Source organism: Schistocerca gregaria, chromosome 1 (assembly GCF_023897955.1).
Source record: "Schistocerca gregaria isolate iqSchGreg1 chromosome 1, iqSchGreg1.2, whole genome shotgun sequence".
Classification (NCBI taxonomy): Eukaryota; Metazoa; Arthropoda; class Insecta; order Orthoptera; family Acrididae; genus Schistocerca; species Schistocerca gregaria.
The window spans coordinates 379320698-379338844 of record NC_064920.1 but is presented as its reverse complement, the minus strand read 5'-3'; positions in this window follow the sequence as shown (position 1 = coordinate 379338844).

The following is an 18147-nucleotide window of genomic DNA, read 5'->3' as shown; positions in this document are numbered from 1 at the left end:
AGGACTCAGTGGAGGAGCAACGCCTCTGAAGACATCCAGTGCAATTCTGGACGAAACGTTATGAAGTGAAGAGTTTCGTGGATCATGACCTTTGACCCCGAAAGGTTAACCAGCAGCATTGTCATCCGGTAGTTAAGGCCTTCATTCTGTCAACTACTTCAGTATCAGGGCAGACCAGACAGACACCCAGTGTGTGGGTTGGCCTGCAGAGGGATACGCTGTCTGACAAAGAAAATGAAGCACCCAGAAAGAGAAGAGGACGCGGAATGAAACTTTACCGGTCGAAAGGGTATGTGACGTTATTTCAATGATTACAAAATCGAGTCAGGTTTGTAAAGAACTTGAGATACTTAGCGGAACGACTTTGCACCCGCTCTGGCTTGGATGCATGCTCCGATTCAGTTGGGAAAGGCATCAGAAAGTCGTTGTAGCCTCTCCTGAGGCACGCTGGCCCACATCTGTCGTGAAAGGGGCTTGATATCCTGAATACCGTAACTTAGGAGGAGTTGATGTCCGAAGTCGAAATACTCTTGTAGGTGTTTCACCAGATGTGAGAGCTCTTTTAGTGGTCCATTCTTCTCTCTACCCAGTGGGCGTCAGACGCTAAGTGTTAATGAATTGAATCCTTGTAGGTGCCGATAAAGCGTTTGCAAATGTACTCTCCAAATCTGCAAGGCAAACTCATGACTATTAAAGTAAAAAAAAAATTAATGAGTTTGATTTACTGCTATAAAGTTAATATTAAACAGTGGCAAATTGCGGAAACATTAACACAATAAATCATAGATATACGCACAAATTAATGGCAACGTGTGGCAACTTTAATATCCTTGGAATATCTGGAATAGTAGTCAGAGAGAAAAGCTAATAATTTCCCAATAAATACGCTTGCTATGGCGGAATGCCTAATTATTTTGGTAAGATTAATGGAAGCAACACATATTACAGAGAGGAGAAACGTCGCACCTGTGGGCGAAGTTGGAAGTAAACTGTTCATTAGACATGAAATGCATGTCTTCAGAGTGAAGCTTGAAATAATCGGATTATAAAAAAGTAATTCTAATTTCCCTATGCCTCGTCTCGCGGCTGCAGCACGATCCAGGTTATACTTCAAATGGTAGTACAATCGATCATTTGTGGAACCAACAAGCGTCACTAACGACTAAGTTCAACTTAGCCTGAAATGTTTTCAAGCCCCCAGTGCATCTGCTCAGGGGGCTCTGTAGCAGCTCTGCCTCGAAGTCGGACGGCAGAGGCTCCGGACCTTGATTTTGATCTCAGAATTCAACTTTCTTCCCTCTCTGATTTCCAATGGAATGTGAAGTAAGAGGAAACATCGCATTTCTGCGTTTTCAATCGCTCACAGAATTTTATGGCTTGGCTCTGAATCTTCCGAATGCTGATCAGTCAATCAACCCGTTACAAAAACTCATCTCCTTCCCCTGACTGGTTAAACAACGTCTTGTGTCTTACCATAGTCTACAGAAAGAACTTGTTCACTCGCACTGTGTCTCTTTCATTGGCCAATGAGGTGTTCTGCCTCATCACCAATCGGAATCACTTTCTAACTTAGGGTTTACTTACTGTATGTTTGCCAATAGCGGCAGATTTTTCTTGCAATAAGTACTGTTTCTCTACAAAGTCAGAGCACTCGGCGGTCTCCCAAAATTTCAGATACCCAGGACTGAGCAGCCTCTATCCATCACCGAGACGTTTATCTTTAGTTTCCTATGATTTGCTGGGGAAGTTGCCACTTTTCGACACATCGCATACAAAAGTTTATTCCTGGCAAAGAGGGGGAGTTCTCACTCCATTTCCTGGTCATAATAAGTTTTTGTGAGACATTTCTCTATGGGAGATGCCACATATGTTTCTACCCAATGACCAGACTTCCTGCACTGCCTCTGCACAGCAACAGTTTCTTTCCGGTGGCAGTGATCCCTCGGACCACCCCGAAGTTCCCCTGGGATGTGATCCTCTTATGGCTTTGGTTGGTGCACTTCCCTGCTCATCGCCTCACAGTGCTTTCAGTATTTACTACTGCTACATCACACGAAAATATGAATTAAAATAATAGAACAGCAAGTCTGCATCAGTTATCTACTGGCAATTACTAGTACAGTGGTACAGCAACTTCATCATCGTAAATTATATATTCCGATTAAATGAGAGTTTCATTACTGACTTGCATATGTGGAGAGATTGTTTCCGAAAGACTTGGCCGCAACCCTGATCTGGGAACCTTGCTGACCCCCAGAGTACAACAACAGTTCATAGAGGCACTTGCTATGTGTAGGTGACCATTGTCCTGTTGAAAAATGACACCTCAGAACAGTAGCATCACAGGTAACATCTGAAGAAACAGGTTGTCCTGGATGTACTGTGGTGCTGTTAGAGTAGCTCAATCACTACCAACCCTGGAAGGAAGTTACACCTGATGGATCCCCACATCATGGCACCAAGAGTAACACAGCTGTGTCTCTCCAAACATTCTAAGGATTGAACATCTCTCCAGGTCGCTGCTACCCTCGCCAGTGATGGTCATCTGCAGTTGTGCAGATCTATGATTCATCGTTGAACACAATATGACGCCATCCAACAGAAGTCCATGCTTTCTGGTCTCGGTCCCATTCCAAACAAAGCCAAAGATGTTATGGTGCAAGGGCTATTCGCAAAGTGAGGAACGACCGGTCGCGAAATAGAAATCAATGTGAAAATCCGACGAGGCTTTTCACAGACTTTTTGGTCAGTGTCTCTAGTATGCCTCTCGATCGCATCAAGGCGTTGTTTTCAGTCGTGACCACACTGTGTGCGAGTAAAGGTGCCTAGAACAACAATGTCTCCTGCCAAGTAGGTGAGCCCACTGAGAGGCTTCGCCTTAATCTATTCACCCCACCTAACACAACTGCCACGCACTTCCTTCTTCATGGCAATTCTCAGCCGCACTCTGCAGGGGCAGTGCGGACGCTCCTGGAGCCTTTTCGATGGGAAGAGTTCGATCACCCACAACACAGCACTAATTGGCTCGTCCTAAGTATCATCTTGTCTCACACGAAACGCTGGACACGAAGACAACACTTGGGCGCAGGCTACGCGCTATAGACCAGCGTAGAGAATTATAGGAAAGCACAGGCGGCTGCCTTCTATGACGATTGTGTTGGAAATTCGGTATAACGCTCGGACAAATGTGTAAGTCGGAGCGGCGACTATGTAGAGAATTGCCTAGAAGGTGTAGCTAAATGTGCAAAGAAAACTGTTTTGATTTTCACTATTGTTTCCATTTCGCGACCGATCGTTCCTTACTTTCCGAACAACCATCGTATTAATGACAGCCTAAGCATCGGACGTTATTTCCTATTCTGGCATCTGTTAGTCTCCAACCAATATTGCGAGGTGGTAGAGAATGTTAGGGGAGTCCATTACCTGTTCTTAGACGGTAGGCGCAGATGTGAAGGAGCTATAACGTGTTAGGTGCACGATATGGTGATCCTCGCTTATGGCGGTCAGACACCGTCGATTGGAACTTTGATGACTTGTATACTTTCCTTCACTTTCCTATACAGTCCAACATCAGACCACTGTCACATTCTGATACCGTACAATTATGTATGTTGCACGATTCGACCAGCTGGTCAAATGAAAGCCCACACAGGGCTCCTTTTGAACTCTGTCAGGAGCTGATAACGCTGTTTCACACGAGTGTGTGCCACATACAGCGCTGTTCACGTCCTTTCTGTCCCTATCAGACCTAGCAACAACACCAAAACGAAAAAGACCAATGAACTCTGGTAACCACTCTAATTCTCTCACAGAATCGTTGCCATACTAGAATCAGTCAAGTATAAACTAGGCCTTCGCAAATCAGTGTTCTACCAGATCTCATGTCAATGTGGAAAGGCATATGTTGAAAAATTTTCTATGCATAGTAGAAGAGAGTTGCACTGGACATAGATATGACACTGATTTACGCCAGACCCCCAAATCAGTCGTGGTCGACCATAATCAAAACATTGGCCTTTCTATAGATAAAATAAAAGCTAGATACTTATCCAATCTTTTTCTTCTGGAATAGGGTGATGAAAGAAGCCACTTAAATTAGAATCCAAGGTGACCTTATTCACAAAAGGAGGGAATGTGAGGGATGGAAGGAGGAGGGGTAAAAATTGTAGAAGAAGACCTATACATGAATATAATAATTAGGTTCAAGTCGGTGGAGGTCGTAAAAGTTATTCAAAAATGAAAAGACTTGCACAGAATAGACATAGCGTGAAGAGTTGCATCAAACCAGTTGAAGACCACAACAATACTGTGACTTATAACTGAGTCAGGCTTGGATCCTTGCTCTGAGCCTGAAAAAAAAGAAGAAAAATTGCCATACAATGAGGTCCGCATCCAGCAGCAGTACAGGGCAGAGACAGCGAGTGAAGCATCTGAGTGGTGAAGCTGCACGGTACAAGACATGAGAACCCAGCTAGCCAGAACAATAGAAGTTTATTAACTATAAACAAACAGTTCGTCGCTTGGTGCCAGCGTAGCGTCTCTAACCTTATAGTGGGATGCCCTTGGGTTGGTTGCAGATGATATCCAGCAAGACTGGTGGTGACGTCCTGAAATGTGGTGCACAGGAGGCATACGGTGACAGCCAGTGATTTGGATGTGGCAGCCATGTGTTCTTTGGGCTAAGTATGCGGGTGGACGTCAATCAGGTGAGTCAGGTGCACTCAGTGATGGGAGCTCCAAGCTGAGGGACCATGACGTAACTGCTGAAGAGTTGCTGCTGTGTTCGGTGAGGAGAGGAGAGGAAAAGAGACGAGAGCACCGTACTGAAGAACAACGAATGGTTGGCACTCGAGCACGGAACTGTTTCATTGTGCGACTGCCATAGGTCCAACGCGCCACAACATTTATAGCCGGGTGGCAAAATGATACAGTGTCCACAACCTGAAGCACATGACTGGTGGCTGTGATGTGGTGCCATAGCTGGCAGCGACCTCTGCGATAAGACTCATGCCACCAGTCTTGGAGACTTGGAGGAATACAGTCCAGCCTCTTCTGTATCCACCGGACTTTGCCAATAATCGCCTGAGTCCTTGTAACAAGATGGTGAAGAAGGCAGCCATTCGCGTTGCACATTTGTCAGAATTGTAGCAGGATCGGGGACTGATGACCACAGATGTTAAGTCCCGTAGTGCTCAGAGCCATTTTGTAGCAGGATCTTAGGCGCTAGCTGTACAGTAGCAGCTCCACCTCCTGTAGATGGGGAAGCCATCGTAAAGAAGGGATAGCTCCACAAGGAAAAAAGCAGGCAGCGAGAGGGTCGATGAAGCAGAAGAAGACACGCTGGATTGTCGATATTTAACGACAGCCGGGCAGCAGAAAGTAGCAGGAGAGTCGCGGATAAGGTGTGCGACGGGACTTCCACGAGGGCAGCGCCGAAAGAAACTGCTGCAGTCCGTCGGACGCGACCACGGTTGGCAACCGGGATGGAGCAGCACAAGGTGAGGACCTGAGGAAGGCGTGGTGTTTGCCAGAGACTCGCCTGTCGAACGATAAAAACAGAACATGAGGTGACGGGAAGAAATGCGTATTCAGACGGTGCGATAGGCAGAGTATGCAAGGAAAAACGTGACAATACTCGCCTCGCAGGTGCACGTGAGGGTATGTGCGAATGTGCATCTGTAAAATATAGAACTACCTTTCCTGGACAGTGCGTAACGTCGGTCTTCTCCGAAAGTATATTGTTGACAATAATAAAGTTAAATGGCATCCAACAAATTCTTGTGCCCTACTTGTTGGACACTGAGGTGGGTAATAATAATACAGTTAGAAAACTCTGCATAAATAATACAACAAATCTTACATTTGCTCTCCAGACACGGCTGTAGCTATGAAACTGCACCCTAGGACTTGCACACTAAATGAACCGCGATCACTGAGTGACGAGATGGTACAAGTTCATAATTCCCTTACTGTGGCTTCAGTACTGCCATTAGAAAAACACAAGTTCGTAGACGCTTGTTCACACAGTTCTGGTAGTGTTGGCGCGTAGGCACAGTCCTACATCTACATCTACATCAATACTCCGCAAGTCACCTGACGGTGTGTGGCGGAGGGTACCCTGAGTACCTCTATCGGTTCTCCCTTCTATTCCAGTCTCGTATTGTACGTGGAAAGAAGGATTGTCGGTATGCTTCTGTGTGGGCTCTAATCTTTCTGATTTTATCCTCATGGTCTCTTCGCGAGATGTACGTAGGAGGGAGCAATATACTGCTTGACTCTTCGGTGAAGGTATGTTCTCGGAACTTTAACAAAAGCCCGTGCCGAGCTACTGAGCGTCTCTCCTGCAGAGTCATCCACTGGAGTTTATCTATCATCTCCGTAACGCTTTCGCGATTACTAAATGATCCTGTAACTAAGCGCGCTGCTCTCCGTTGGATCTTCTCTATCTCTTCTATCAACCCTATCTGGTGCTGATCCCACACTGCTGAACAGTATTCAAGCAGTGGGTGAACAAGCGTACTGTAACCTACTTCCTTTGTTTTCGGATTGCATTTCCTTAGGATTCTTCCAGTGAATCTCAGTCTGGCATCTGCTTTACCGACGATCAACTTTATATGATCATTACATTTTAAATCACTCCTAATGCGTACTCCCAGATAATTTATGGAATTAACTGCTTCCAGTTGCTGACCTGCTATTTTGTAGCTAAATGATAAGGGACCTATCGTTCCGTGTATTCGCATCACATTACACTTGTCTACATTGAGATTCAATTGCCATTCCGTGCACCATGCGTCAATTCGCTGCAGATCCTCCTGCATTTCAGTACAATTTTCCATTGTTGCAACCTCTCGATACACCACAGCATCATCTACAAAAAGCCTCAGTGAACTTCCGATGTCATCCACCAGGTCATTTATGTATATTGTGAATAGCAACGGTCCTATGACACTCCCCTGCGGCACACCTGAAATCACTCTTACTTCGGAAGACTTCTCTCCATTGAGAATGACATGCTGCGTTCTGTTATCTAGGAACTCCTCAATCCAATCACACAATTGATCTGATAGTCCGTATGCTCTTACTTTGTTCATTAAACGACTGTGGGGAACTGTATCAAACGCCTTGCGGAAGTTAAGAAACACGGCATCTACCTGTGAACCCGTGTCTAAGGCCCCCTGAGTCTCGTGGACGAATAGCGCGAGCTGGGTTTCACACGACCTTTTTCGAAACCCATGCTGATTCCTACAGAGTAGATTTCTAGTCTCCAGAAAAGACATTATACTCGAACATAATACGTGTTCCAAAATTCTACAACTGATCGACGTTAGAGATATAGGTCTATAGTTCTGCACATCTGTTCGACGTCCCTTCTTGAAAACGGGGATGACCTGTGCCCTTTTCCAATCCTTTGGAACGCTTCGCTCTTCTAGATACCTACGGTACACCGCTGCAAGAAGGGGGGCAAGTTCCTTCGCGTACTCTGTGTAAAATCGAACTGGTATCCCATCAAGACCAGCGACCTTTCCTATTTTGAGCGATTTTAATTGTTTCTCTATCCCTCTGTCGTCTATTTCGATATCTACCGTTTTGTCAACTGTGCGACAATCTAGAGAAGGAAGCACAGTGCAGTCTTCCTCTGTGAAACAGCTTTGGAAGAAGACATTTAGTATTTCGGCCTTTAGTCTGTCATCCACTGTTTCAGTACCATTTTGGTCACAGAGTGTCTGGACATTTTGTTTTGATCCACCTACCGCTTTGACATAGGACCAAAAATTTCTTAGGATTTTCTGCCAAGTCAGTACATAGAACTTTACTTTCGAATTCATTGAAAGCCTCTCGCATAGCCCTCCTCACACTACATTTCGCTTCGCGTAATTTTTGTTTGTCTGCAAGGCTTTGGCCATGTTTATGTTTGATGTGAAGTTCCCTTTGCTTCCGCAGCAGTTTTATAACTCGGTTGTTGTACCATGGTGGCTCTTTTCCATCTCTTACGATCTTGCTTGGCACATACTCATCTAACGCATATTGTACGTTGGTTTTGAACTTTGTCCACTGATCCTCAACACTATGTGTACTTGAGCCGTCAGGTACTCTGTAATCTGCTTTTTCTCACTTTTGCTAAACAGAAAAATCTTCCTACCTTTTTTAATATTTCTATTCACGGCTGGAATCATCGATGCAGTAACCGCTTTATGATCGCTGATTCCCCGTTCTGCATTAACTGATTCAAATAGTTCTGGTCTGTTTGTCACCAGAAGGTCTAATTTGTTATCGCCACGAGTCGGTTCTCTGTTTAACTGCTCAAGGTAGTTTTCAGATAAAGCACTTAAAAATATATCACTGGAGTCTTTGTCCCTGCCAACCGTTATGAACGTTTGAGTCTCCCAGGCTATATCCGGAAAATTAAAATCTCCACCCAGAACTATAACATGTTGGGGAAATCTACTCGAAATATTTTCCAAATTATTCTGCAGGTGCTGAGCCACAACAGCTGCTGAGCCCGGGGGCCTATAGAGACATCCAATTACCATGTCTGAGCCTGCTTTAACCGTGACCTTCACCCAAATCATTTCACAATTCAAATCTCCGTCAATTTCCTTTGATACTATTGCACTTCTTATCGCTATAAACACGCCTCCCCCTTCACTGTCCAGCCTGTCTCTGCGGTATACATTCCAATCTGAGTTCAGCATTTCATTACTGTTTACATGTGGTTTCAGCCAACTTTCTGTCCCTAGTGCTATATGGGCGTTGTGACCGTTTATTAATGAGAGCAGTTCTGGGACCTTTCTATAGAGGCTCCTGCAGTTTACTACACTCCTGGAAATGGAAAAAAGAACACATTGACACCGGTGTGTCAGACCCACCATACTTGCTCCGGACACTGCGAGAGGGCTGTACAAGCAATGATCACACGCACGGCACAGCGGACACACCAGGAACCGCGGTGTTGGCCGTCGAATGGCGCTAGCTGCGCAGCATTTGTGCACCGCCGCCGTCAGTGTCAGCCAGTTTGCCGTGGCATACGGAGCTCCATCGCAGTCTTTAACACTGGTAGCATGCCGCGACAGCGTGGACGTGAACCGTATGTGCAGTTGACGGACTTTGAGCGAGGGCGTATAGTGGGCATGCGGGAGGCCGGGTGGACGTACCGCCGAATTGCTCAACACGTGGGGCGTGAGGTCTCCACAGTACATCGATGTTGTCGCCAGTGGTCGACGGAAGGAGCACGTGCCCGTCGACCTGGGACCGGACCGCAGCAACGCACGGATGCACGCCAAGACCGTAGGATCCTACGCAGTGCCGTAGGGGACCGCACCGCCACTTCCCAGCAAATTAGGGACACTGTTGCTCCTGGGGTATCGGCGAGGACCATTCGCAACCGTCTCCATGAAGCTGGGCTATGGTCCCGCACACCGTTAGGCCGTCTTCCGCTCACGCCCCAACATCGTGCAGCCCGCCTCCAGTGGTGTCGCGACAGGCGTGAATGGAGGGACGAATGGAGACGTGTCGTCTTCAGCGATGAGAGTCGCTTCTGCCTTGGTACCAATGATGGTCGTATGCGTGTTTGGCGCCTTGCAGGTGAGCGCCACAATCAGGACTGCATACGACCGAGGCACACAGGGCCAACACCCGGCATCATGGTGTGGGGAGCGATCTCCTACACTGGCCGTACACCTCTGGTGATCGTCGAGGGGACACTGAATAGTGCACGGTACATCCAAACCGTCATCGAACCCATCGTTCTACCATTCCTAGACCGGCAAGGGAACTTGCTGTTCCAACAGGACAATGCACGTCCGCATGTATCCCGTGCCACCCAACGTGCTCTAGAAGGTGTAAGTCAACTACCCTGGCCAGCAAGATCTCCGGATCTGTCCCCCATTGAGCATGTTTGGGACTGGATGAAGCGTCGTCTCACGCGGTCTGCACGTCGAACACGAACGCTGGTCCAACTGAGGCGCCTGGTGGAAATGGCATGGCAAGCCGTTCCACAGGACTACATCCAGCATCTCTACGATCGTCTCCATGGGAGAATAGCAGCCTGCATTGCCGCGAAAGGTGGATATACACTGTACTAGTGCCGACATTGTGCATGCTCTGTTGCCTGTGTCTATGTGTCTGTGGTTCTGTCAGTGTGATCATGTGATGTATCTGACCCCAGGAATGTGTCAATAAAGTTTCCCCTTCCTGGGACAATGAATTCACGGTGTTCTTATTTCAATTTCCAGGAGTGTATTAGCACATTAATATTGTTATTCCCTGTTGCATTTTGCCTACTTCTGCCTTGCCGCGTCTCAGGAGGCGTCTTGTCGGTCCTAGGGAGGGAATTCTCTAACCTAAAAAAACCCCATGTGCACTCCACACATACTCCGCTACCCTCGTAGCTGCTTCCGGCGTGTAGTGCTCGCCTGACCTATTCAGGGGGACCCTACATTTCTCCACCCGATAGCGGAGGTCGAGAAATTTGCACCCCAGCTCTCCGCAGAATCGTCTGAGCCTCTGGTTTAAGCCTTCCACTCGGCTCCAAACCAGAGGACCGCGATCGGTTCTGGGAACGATACTACAAATAGTTAGCTCTGATTCCACCCCGCGAGCGAGGCTTTCCGCCTTCACCAACTCCGCCAACCGCCTGTACGAACTGAGGATGACCTCTGAACCCAGACGGCAGGAGTCATTGGTGCCGACATGAGCAACAATTTGCAGTCGAGTGCACCCAGTGCTCTGTATCGCCGCCGGTAGGGCCTCCTCCACATCTCGGATGAGACCCCCCGGCAAGCAGACAGAGTGAACACTGGCCTTCTTCCCCGACCTTTCCGCTCTTTCCCTAAGGGGCTCCATCACCCGCCTAACGTTGGAGCTCCCAATAACTAATAAACCCCTCCCCCCGTGTGCCTGCTCGGACCTTGCTGAAGGAGCAGCCACATGTCCACTCACAGGCAGAGCGGGCGATGCCACACGGCCAGCCTCCACATTGACCCTCCGCCTCGCGCGCCGCGAACGCCGCTGAACCCGCCACTCCCCTTGGGGAGAGGGTGGCCCAACCGCGCCCGGTACCCGCGAAGGAGACGGAGGTCTCTTCACTCCACAACGGCTGTCACAGGGCTGTGTCAAGGCGAATAGGCAGCGCGATAACGTTACTTTGACAGGAACTTCCTGGAAGTGGGCAGAATCCGATCTCAAACAGATCTGCCCTCCTGGTCTCGAGACCCTATTTTATGGCAAAGCCGCAGCGGTGGAGCCTTAGAACTATGAGAGACACAGCTGCTTCCTATGACCTCATTGGTGCCTTGTGATACTCCTTTGCTGTGTAGAATCTCTGAGGTGGTCTATTCTTATTGTGCCACTCTCGATTCTAGACGATACCACTGGGTGGGGGGGGGGGGTGGGGGTGCGAGGGGGCGGGGGGTGGAGCAGAGGAGGAAGGAGCGCCGACACATTTGCGGAGATGGTGCCGAAATTTCAGTCGGCGCTGCACCCCAGTACCTACCCTGCACATGGCTAGAAGCACCGACTGGGAAATCAACCAGAGGGTGCGCATCGGCGGCTGTAGGTACAGACGCAGGGACTGGCAGGCCGTTGAAGACGTCCGGTCCCTTCGGAGCGTACGACCGAGCGACTGGACGCGTCCCTGTTGCTGACTGAGTCACAGGCTGCCAGCACGACTGCGACCCTGGGGGCGGCGGAAATCCACGGCTGCCGCTGTGGACGCGAGCGTGCTGCCAGAGTCAACGTCTGCGATAGCGACCGTAGCTGCTGCATTGCCTGGCTGCGTGATGGATATGTGAACAAAAAGAGGACGCAGTATCTCCCGAGTGGATTGGCCAAAACCGGTTCCTATGCCGCCAGTGCAACCCCATTGGACTGTGGATAATGTAGGTGAAACAGGACAGCACCCCAGGCACTACATCCCATCCCCATCAGTGACCCTGCCAAACACATCAAAGGACAATGGCTGTTTACGCCAGAACTGTGACTCGGAAGGAGGGACATAAGGTCTCCGCGGCAGATGTAGCAAACGGAACAGATCTTATGGTGTCGACCATGATGGGGCTCCGCTGGCGACTTTTGGGCAGGGAGCGATAGGACGACAGAAAAACTTATAAAGTCTGGCCCATGTGTGGGTGACTTGTAACTTGTCCATCTGTGGTTTGAAGGTCCTTACAAAGTGCTCAGCTTCACCATTCACTGGAAGGACATGAAGAATACCATTGTTGCACAAAAATGTTCAAACTCCACAGACGTGAACTGCGGTCCATTACCTGACACAATCACTTCAGGTAAACCTTAAATTCACGAGATCGACATAGGAGCTGATACTGTACCGACTGATGAGGTAGACTTCATTGAAACGGTGAAGGGAAACATGCTGTATGCATCGACAACCATTAGCTAGCGCATGGTTCAGTGTGGCCCCAGCAAAATCTATGTGCATGAATTGTCAAAGTCTGTCACGTAGTGGCAACTGAAATTACAGCTGTGGGAAGTGGATTGATACTCTGTACATGTTGCACATTGTGAAGTCATGGCCTCTATTTGTGCATCCATTTCCACCCTAAAACTACGGCGCCTTGCCACCTGCTTGGTTTAGACTATACCCCATGTCCTTGGTGCAACAACTGAAGAACTTCCTAGTGGTGGGACTGAGAGACCACAACTCTTGCATCGCCACTTTCAGAGTATATCGGGAGAATGCCCATCTGTACAGAGATGGCATGTCGATGAGCAAAGTAACGACGAAGCACCAGGTGGAAGAAGTCCTTCAGACTCTGCGGCCACCCACGATGTACAATGTCAAGCACCCACTGCAACAGAAGGTCCTATGCTGTCTCCTGCGCCACATGGCTTAAGGTGGCAGGAAAATTTTCCAAAAGCCGGATTTATTCTGAGTCAGTGTGACGACAGGAGTCCTCGGAGAAATCAGAGCAGTATCAGAGCCAATTGGGAAGCTCGATAGGTCAGCATTGGAGTGTCTGGTAGTCGGCCAATATGACAACTCGGACTGACAACTGGACAAGAGAGGGACTCACTGCTGTAACTACTGCGCTGGGACAGGCTGGGAGGACCCAAACGTAGCTGTCAATGGTCTGTGGTCCATAACTAAGGAAAACCGGCGACTGTACAGATATTGGTGGGAGTGCATGGCCCAATAAATGATAGCCAACGCCTCCTTTTCAAGTTGGCTGTAGTTGTGTTGGGCCTTGGTCAAAATCTTTGACGCAAACGCAATTAGCCCGTCATTGGACAATGTGACAACACTGTAATTGCTGCCAGAATGACAGGCTTGCTGGGGTCAAAGTGGTCCAAACACCGATCATTAATAGCGTGCCTTTCAGCCGCTGGAAAGCGGTGTGACATTCGGCCGATCGTACGAATGGAACACCCTCGTGATGCAACCGATTTAGAGGCGCAGCGATCTGAACGGCGTTCGGGATCAAACAGATGTAATAGGTTAGCTTCCCTATTACAATCGCGATCCATTCTTTGGCGCTCGCTAATGTCTAACCGTAAATTAATACATTTGTTAAACACACGCAGCTGAACATTGGATTGTCGATTGATAGTCTCAGAGTTCGTGTCCTGGAAATCTGAAAAAATAATAACAGGATCGGTGGATCGTTGCGCAGCAGACACAATATACACCTCATTAGAATCACTGTCTAACTTGGAATGTGAAAGCCGCCTAGCGCCATGTGCACTTAAACATTTCGAAGGCACGCGACCTTGTTGCCACATACGAAACAGTTGGCTTTGAACCACTGGCACTGTGCCCTACCATGTGTTCGAAACCAACGCAGGCAGGACTTGCGAGATTCTGCGATGTGCGCCGTAGCCTGACAGTTGACAGAGCGACTGGTGGTAAAAGACCTAGACGTCGGGCGACATCTGACCTGAGCGAGGCTATGTTGGTCTCTGAACTGGCTTACTCTTGACGACAGATATTGCAGGTGCTTGAAAATAATGCTCTGTTGCATCGACAGTGATCTGTGACTTAATAACTGACAATGCTGTCCAGAGGTCAGGGTTTTGATGCTTTAGTAGGCCAGCACGAGTACAGGAATCAGACACGTTCTGAGTAATTCCATCTCTCACCATAATCTCACTGTAACTTAACCCACAGGAACACTGGAAGCGACATTGTCTAGTAACGCCAAGAAGTTCTTTTACCCATTGTTTGTAGGAATGTCCTGGCTGATGTTCAATCTGAAAAACTCACACGGAGCAGGTGCTACACGCAGTTGTGATTTAAAATAATTTGACAGTTTGTGGTTCAAATGGCTCTGAGCACTATGGGACTAAACATCTGAGGTCATCAGTCCCCTAGAACTTAGAACTACTTAAACCTAACTAAACTAAGGACATCACACACATCCATGCATGCACAGACCTGCACAATATGGACAGTTTGTGGACACATGCAATAATAATAACGATAATAACTGTTATCACTAAATACTTGAACTGCAGTACTCACTGTAGCAACAAGTCAGTTATATATTTGTACAATGACGGTGCAATCGATTAGACATTAAATCATGGGCGACTGCAGAAATTTTTCCTGCAGGAAGGAATATTATGAAATCTCCAGTTTTGGTACAACCGATTTGGTGAGTTTGAAAAATTTGTTGTCCGCAGAGAAGCAGACAGAGCTTATTGGATCTCAAAAGAGTGATAGTTATCCACTTAGAACATTTACGGTAGATAATTTTGACGTCCAAAATGTGTGCATATTACAGTGGTATGTACAAATTACATCTTTTGTTATAGACTTGGATGCCATCTTTTTTAATCAGTGATTTTAAATTATAGCTTCATATTATCAAATCCAACATAACATAACCAACGAATTACGAAACAAAACTAAAAAATATTCAGACAAGTTTTATTCATGTATGCATAATGTTAGGCTGAGACCAAAAACGAAAAGTCTGAAATACAAAAAAAGTAGAAAAATTGAGAATATCCTTTCGTATATCAACAAAAATAAAATACAAAGAATACTGCATTAATCTTCCTGGAAGTGAATATACAGAGAATAAACTTTATTCAACTTTGATGCCATCTATGGGTATGTGTTTATTTACAAACTTCTGATCATGTTCTTGGATTTATTTCACTCCTTTCATACTTCTTACCTTTTAATTTTGACTTGCATAAGTTGAACAAAAAGTGTTCTGAAAGCTACACGTTTTGGTTGGTTGATGAACACCCAGACACTGCACCAGCGTCCAGTGCCAATGGTCATGTGCTCATTTCAATCATCGATACCAACGCCGAGGTGTTAAAACTGGCACACGGATGAGTCGTCGGCTGTGAAGGCCTATTTGTAGGAGTGTTTGGTGCACTGTGTGTTCAGACATATTTCTACTCTGTCCAGCGCTAAGGTCGGATGTTATTTCCGTCACTGTTCGCCACCCCTCCTGTTTTACAAGTCTGTCCACCCTATGACGTCAAACATCTATAACAGAGATGGGCAAAACTTTTCAGGGATCAGATTAAAACTGGTCACTCACTGGAATGAACTAGTCTTTGACTCAACCATCATTCACAAAATAAGCAAAATAAATGCACATTGCTGTTTTAGTTTAGGTTTGTAAACATGTATTTTTATCTGATTTGGTCCTATTTTGAAAAAAAAAACATATAAAGATCAATAATAATTTTGTGTTATGTCCCTCATAATTTAGACACATAAAAATTTTAAGTATAGTTTGCTGTAAACATTATAAATACTACAACAAAATCCTAAATATTTTTTATCAATTGGAAAAATTTTAAGAATGAAAACTCACTCTTGCTATATTTTGATACTTTTATTGGAAAAAATACAATGTAAGAATTATTGCACAACTGTTACTAAAGTATACGAGTCTGCAGTCGCCATTCACAGTCATTATTACTACATACGAACTCAAAAAGGAAAAATCAATCAACATTGTAATTTCTAATTAAAATCTAATCCATTTTAGTCGAAGTGAGACTGTTTCTCTTCTAATATCTGAATGGTCAGCGCGTTGGAATGCCACGTACGGGGGCCCGGGTTCGATTCCCGGCTGGGGAGGGAGATTTTCCTCCCCCAGAGACTGGTTGTTGTGCTGTCCTCGTCATCATTTCATGCCCATTGTCGACGCGCAAGTCGCCCAATGTGGCGTCGCACTCAACGAGACTTGCACTTGGCTGCCGAACTTCCCGTCTGGGAACTCCCGGCCACTGACGCCATAAGCTCATTTTCTGTTTCTCTTCTGAGCGCACGTTTGTCCTGCTTTTCAAAACATTCGTTCTCTGGGCGCTCGTGTTGCCGTGGTACATAACACTTTCAGAACCAATTGATACAGCGGTGACAACAGAAATTTTCTTGTTTCCCGCCAGTTTAAGAGATCGCTGTTTCTAGGCAAATACCCCTCCACTAAATGTTAGTCCAAGTCTACAATTGCTGCACTTTCCAGATTGCGACTTCCTTGAAGCTGACCAATAGTCTCATCAAACTCTTCCCAGGTTGAAGAAGTCTCGTGCATTATGGTGGTAACTGGTTGAGAAATGAGCTGTGTTTCTTCTTGCTGAACAACCAACTCTTTCATATCCTGAAACATTTTGTATGCTGATAATACGCTGCTTTTGGATCTGAGGTGCAATAACGTTGCCTAACCAATCATTTCGTTCTTGGAGGTAACCCCGAACCATTCCTATAACACTTTAAGGAAATTATAAACCAATGGCTCTATTTCATTTTTGAATATAAGACTGTTTTCTCTGAGGACACTTCTTTGGTTACCTCATCGACAACTTTCAAAATCTTTAAGGCCTTTTGCATTATCTCGCATTCAGTACCTTTTAAGTTTAAGGTGATCGTTTTTTCACCTAAAATAGTGAGGCAAGAAATTATGCGATCTTCATTTAGAGTAAATCTGTTCAGCATTTCGTAAGTAGAGTTCCATCTGGCTGGGACATCTTGTTACACTTTCAGTCGGTCATTTTCTAAATTTTCTTGCATTTCAGCAACTTTGCTTAAAGGAAAGGGCCTCTCCTTAGAAAGCATAATTTTTTGACCTCGTCAACGGCTTTCTATATGGACTCCTGAGTTGCGTGTTGCTCAGTGAGATTTAAGAAATGTGTAAAGTATGGGATATGTTGAAGTTTGAGAAACATGGCAGTTAATTTCGCATATGAACGTTATCTGTTATCAAGGAGGTGATCTTAAAATCGATGTTGCACTTGACAATGACACCCTTTACCCAGTTTGAGATGTTTTCTGCAATGCGTCTGTCTTCGGATTGTGAGCACTGTAAAAGACATGACTTTAGTTCACTCTTCTCATCTATGAAATGTGCAGTAAGAGCATAAAAACTTACTTCATTTACATTCGTCCACGCATCAAACGTAAGGCAGACTGCCTTTGCGGCGGCCAATCATTTTTAATTTTATCGAATAGCTCATGTCACAAATTAGTAATTAGAAAATTTAACACCGATTTTCGAATTAGTAAATCAAAATTTGGGCAAAACATACACACACACAACACACAACACACACACACACACACACACACACACATATATATATATATATATATATATATATATATATATATATAATTTTAATAATATAATTCTGTGTCTTCAGTTATGTCGAAAGGATGATATTCTTTGCAAATCACTCTTAAAAGCTGTACACCTAATGCTATATTTTTATTTAATGTGGGAGGCTTCGTAATATTAAAACCTTTACTTATTGCTTGTTGTAAGTGAAAAGTAATTGAGGGCGAAGGCACCACAAAAGGAAATAATTCAGAGCTAGGTCCAAGGCCAGACGAAAGTGATGGGCTGCGTACAGCTTGAGAGTCAGTTTGCCTTTCTGAGAGCATACCTTCACCCGAAGTAGTAGCAGACGTCAGCGACGACGGTTCACGAAAAATGACTACTCGAATTTGTGCCTCGACTGACGGCGATCTGTATCGGCGTTCCGACCCAGATCGTTCCAGAAGTACTGTAGGATGCCTCGATTTGAGATGCCCCTTCAGGTTTGATGATGACCCAGAAGCCATGGAAATTATCTGTTGACAGTTGCGGCATTTTTGTTTGTCTTCCATTTTGTAAAATGGTACCGTACATTGCTCATAATTCTTCTAGTCGAAAGCAGTGTGTT